The following is a 5,289-nucleotide window of genomic DNA, read 5'->3' on the forward strand; positions in this document are numbered from 1 at the left end:
GTTCCCAACCACAAGGCAATTACAAAGGTTCTACCTGACAGGTCTCACATGTGCATAGCCCTTGCAAAACAGTTTCACTGAAGGGAGATGCAGTCAAAGACTCGCCCCTCTGGCTGGTCATGCTCTTTGCATCTGTGCTTTCCTGGCCCAGGCACCTTCAATCCTAGGTTTCTTTGTTTTGGGACTCGGTCTGAGATCTTCTTCAGATGTCTCTGCCAAGGCCTCCTGATGGGTGGGGGTAGGAGGAGGGGGAAACCTTGAAGACACTTTTCCCCACTCTGACTCAGTACTCAGTACTTTCATACTCCTAGCTCTTCCCACCTCTGCCCTGGCCCCAGGGCCCATAAAACTGCAGGAGCCTTTTGTTTGGGGCCCCTCAACAGTGAGGCAACCCCATCTTCACGAGTTCACCTGACTCTTGACCAGTGTGCCATTTCAAAGGGGAAAAAGAAATAGGGGGCACTTGGTGCTTTCTCTTGTTTGAGCCTCTTGTACTGTGGTAGTGAGTGATTAAATGTTCACTGCTACTTCCTTTTTTGCTTGTTGGTTTAATTGGCCACTTTGATACCTGATAGCTATGCTGAGCTCCTGACAGGTACTAGTTCAGGTTCCATCACTTCCTAGCTGTATAAGATTGGGCAAGTTAGTGAACTTTCCCAACCTTCATTATCCTACTATAAAATGAATGCAACACTGTAATTGTATCTATTCCGGAGGGTTGTTGGGAAGATTGCATGAGATTATGCATGGTTGGCATACAGTGAAGTTTTTAATAAATATTCTTATATACTATTATATAAATATATTAGCATTGATAGAAATCTCACAACATTTTGAGGAGACTGACACACAAACAATCATTCATTCAACATGCCTTGCATCCCTATCAGGCCCTGGTTCTAAAGAGATAAGATGCACTGCGTTCTCTTGGTTCTCAAAGAGCCTTGGAGTCTAGAGGGAAGATAGGTGTGCAACCACCAGCAACTGAAAACCAGACACATGTAAGATGTTACAGGAGCTTGGGGATAAAGGTAGTTCATTGGTGAGGATGTTTTTGTCTGAAAGAAATAGAAACTCAACTCAAATTGTCAAGTAATTTGAAAATTTATTATTGCACGTGACTATGTTGAGAGACTCTCCTGCCCAAGGATGCCATCAAGGACACAGATTCTTTCCACCTTTCTGTTCTAACAGTGTTGGCTTCATTCTCAGACTGTTAGTAAAGAGACACAATATCCAAGCACATCCAAACATGATAATGTGTAGAAGAAGAAAAAAAAAAACCCATTTCTTTCTGTATCTCTTTTTAGGAGCAAAGAAACTTTTTCTGGAAGTTCACTAGCCAACTTCTCTCTTCTCATTGGCCAGACATGGGTTATGTGCTTATCTGGTACAAATCACTGCCAAGAAGAATGAAATTACCCTTAGAATCTGGAGCAGGGATGAGATTAGCCTCTTTTGAAGTACATGGATGCATGGGGAAGGGTTATGTTAGAATGAAGTTTATATTAGAAGTGGGGACAGGATGCGTATTTGCAGGAACCAAACATGCCCACTATAGGCACCCAAATGTGCATGAGAGAGTCAAGAAAAACTTACATATGAGTGAGTGCCCTGAACTGAGACTCGAAAGATGTAAAATTTGACAGGTGGATGGTAAGAATGGGGTTGTTTTTGGTGGTGGAGTGTATTCTAAACAGAGGAAAGAGTAAGTGCAAAGTCAAGGAACCATAAAGCAGCATGGGACTTTTACTCCCTTCCATGATGGAATAACAGAAACTAGATTGACTCTCCCACCTGGACCAACCAATAAAACTAGAGAAAATATATAGAACAACAGTTTTCAAGACACAGAACATCATGCAACAAAGGATAGTGATCCCTGAGAGATGGGAAACTAACAAATCATACAATTGTTTCAGCTTACTGTTTTAAGAGTTTCCAGGTCATGGCATAGGGAGGATGTGGGATTACAGAGAAAATATGTTTATGTTTCTACACAGTTAGGGATTTCTGAACAAATTTTACTGAAGCTTGGAATGTGATCTGAGAGCTAGTCTTAGAAGTTAATTTAAAACTGTATAGAGAGTGAGATCTCCAGAGGGATTTACCTAATGCCAGAGATATGTGTTTACATTTCAAGAGGGGATGAAACCTGCAACTTGGAAACATCTCTGAGTTGTAAATCTGGAGACATAGGAATTATTTTTTCCCTGGAGAGATTTATTTACATTCTACAGGGTTAGAGCAAGACATTTTGAAGGAGACTCTCAGATGTGGAAGGGGAGGCAGCTGCCTCTTTCTCCTGTATACAAGAACAGGCAACTTATTTTTCTGTGTTCCTCACCTATGGGGTGAGCTTGCCATCCATATAGGACAAATTTTTATATCTGGTTCTCATCATGTTGCTTTGGAGATATGGGGGAGTGACACTGCAATATTACTCTCTTGATCTGGCTGTGAGTATAATGAGAAATCTGTCTCTGATCCAAAAACTTCAGTGTGCATTAAGGAGAAAATTAATAAAGGTGAGTATTAAAAACATAACAGAGGGGGAACCCAGGTGGAGATTGGCAAACTTCCTAAGTTGAGGAGATGGAAATATGAGTCTGGGGAAACCAAGGTAGCTAGAGTTTGAAAGACAAAGTAACAAAGAGGAGTTAGCTGCACAGAGGGAGAACCCTGGAGAGTTGCAAAAGCTTTTCTTTGAATAATCAGTAGATTACTTATCAGTGTATGTGTGTAAGAAAACTACTCAAGGGAGTTAGAGGGGGAAACAATTCAAAAGGATTAGAAAACAGTCCCTGGCACTAACACAGTTCCAGGAATATTGTTTATTCCCGTAAACCAGACTGGAAAAATTTATAGTTTGTGGGCAATTGTGTTGAAAACTCAGTAGCAGGGATTAATTAATCCTAGATGGGAGTACCACTTGGGACCTGCATAGCAAATCATAAAAGCAAGACCCAATAAAGATCAAACTGTTTCTGACTAAGTAACTGCATCCCAGGAATAGTTCTTGAATATTTATACGAGTACAAAAATACTCAGCACCCAGCAAGTTAAAATTCACAATGTCTGTCATTCAAACAAAGATTACCAGGCATACAAAGAAGCAGGAAAACGTGACCTATAAGGAGGAAAATAGTTAATCAATCAAAACCAACCTGGAACTGACAGAGATGTCAGAATTAGCAAACAAGTACATTTAAACAGTTATGGCTATTCCATATGTTCAAACAGTTAAGTAGAGAAATAGAAGATATAAGAAAGACCCAAATTGAGCTTCTAGAGATGAAAGCTATAAGGCTTGAGATTAAAACCACAATGTATTTAATGGGAGATTATACATAAGAAAAAAAGATAAGTAACTTGGAGACACTGAAATAGAAACTATCCAAAATGAAACCAGAGAGAAAAAATTGTTTTAAATGAAAAGAGCATCAGTAGCTGTGGGAGAACTTCAAGTAGCTAATGTACATGGAATTGGAGTCTCATAGGAGAGAAGAGATTGTGGATGGGGACAAAAATATTTGAAGACATAATTGCTGAAAATTTTCCAAATTTAGTAAAAACTTTAAATGAAATCTGAGCGCAAGAAATATGAAGAAAGCTACACGAAGGCACGTAATAATCAAATTGCTCAAACCAATGATAAAGAGAAAATCTTAAAAACAGACAGAGAAAAAAGACATGTTAAATACAGAGGAACAAAGATAAGAGTGGCAACAGAGTACTCGTCAGAAAAAATGAAGGGATATGGTATTAGTATGTTTAGCAAATTAGAAGCAATTTGTGTTAGTAATACTTAAGGCATGGGGAGGGCATGAGGAAATGGGCAGGGGGCAATTGCAAGAGGTATGTCTGCTTTGATTTGCTGAGATCAGATGATAAAAAGTGTTAAGTGCCCTATTACAGCTGCTAGGATGTATTCTGGAGGTAATAGGGAGCCATTAAAGAATTTTGGGCAGGAAAATGTCATCAGATTTGCATGTTAGATCACTCTTATGGCATTGATTGCATGACCGTATTAATAAATGGATGAATGAATGAATGGAAGAGGATAGTTTGGAAGATTGAAAGCCTGGAGGAAGTGAGTGCAACCATATAGAAACTATTGTAGGCAATTCATTTCATTAATTCATTTGTTCAAAATATATTTGATAAGTCCTCCCATATCCCACACTTTAAGCCCATTCATTAAGATACTATAGCTAGCATGAAAAAAAAAAAGCTACTATAGCTAGCAAAGTAACTATCTATATAAAAGGCATACTACTCTGTAAGTATGTTGTAGACATCTTTTTGGGTCAATATAAGTACAGTTGTGGTTTCACTTTCAAAAATTTCGGTTACCCTCAGCCAACTGCAGTACAAAAATATTAAATGGAAAATTGCAGAAATAAACAATGCATAAGTTTTAATTTGTGCACCGTTCTGAGTAGTGTGATGAAATCTTTCGCTATCTTGTTTTGTCCCACCTGGGACATGAATCATCCCTTTGTCCAGTGTATCCCACCCAGTAGTCATTTATTAGCCATCTGGGTTATCAGGTTGACTGTTGCAGTATCACAGTGCCTGTGTTCAAGTCACCCTTATTTTATGTAATAAAGGCCCTAAAGTGCAAGAGTAGTGATGTTGGCAATTCATATATGCCAAAGAGAAGCCGTTAAGTGTTTCCTATGAGCGAAAAGTTGAAAGTTGTTGACTTAAAAAGAAAGAAAAAAACTTTATGCTGAGTTTGCTAAGATCTACTGTAAGAATGAATCTTCTATCTTTGAAATTGTGAAGAAATAAAAAGAAATTAGTGCTAGTTTTGCTGTCACACCTCAAACTGCAAAAGTTAAGCCACAGTGTAGGATAAGTGCCTAGTTAAGATAGAAAAGGCATTCAATTTGTAAAATAAGATATTTCGAGAGAGAGTGAGTGAGAGAGGGGTCACATTCACATAACTTTTATTACAGTATATCATTAAAATTGTTCTACTTTATTATTGTGGTTAATCTGTTACTGTGTCTAATGTATAAATTAAATTTTATCATAGGTATTATGAATAGGAAAATACATAGTATATATATAGGGTTTGGTACTATCTATGGTTTCAGGCACTGACTGTGGGGGTCTTAGAATGTATTCCCTATGGATAAGGAGGAACCATCACAAATAGCTTTTATTCTTTATAACAGCTGCATACTATTCATTCATTCATTTGTCAAATATTATAAAATCTTTTTGAATTTTATTTTATTATTATTTCTATACAGCAGCTTCTTATTAGTTATCTATTTT

This window comes from Balaenoptera acutorostrata, chromosome 5, assembly GCF_949987535.1.
Source record: "Balaenoptera acutorostrata chromosome 5, mBalAcu1.1, whole genome shotgun sequence".
NCBI classification, from domain to species: Eukaryota; Metazoa; Chordata; class Mammalia; order Artiodactyla; family Balaenopteridae; genus Balaenoptera; species Balaenoptera acutorostrata.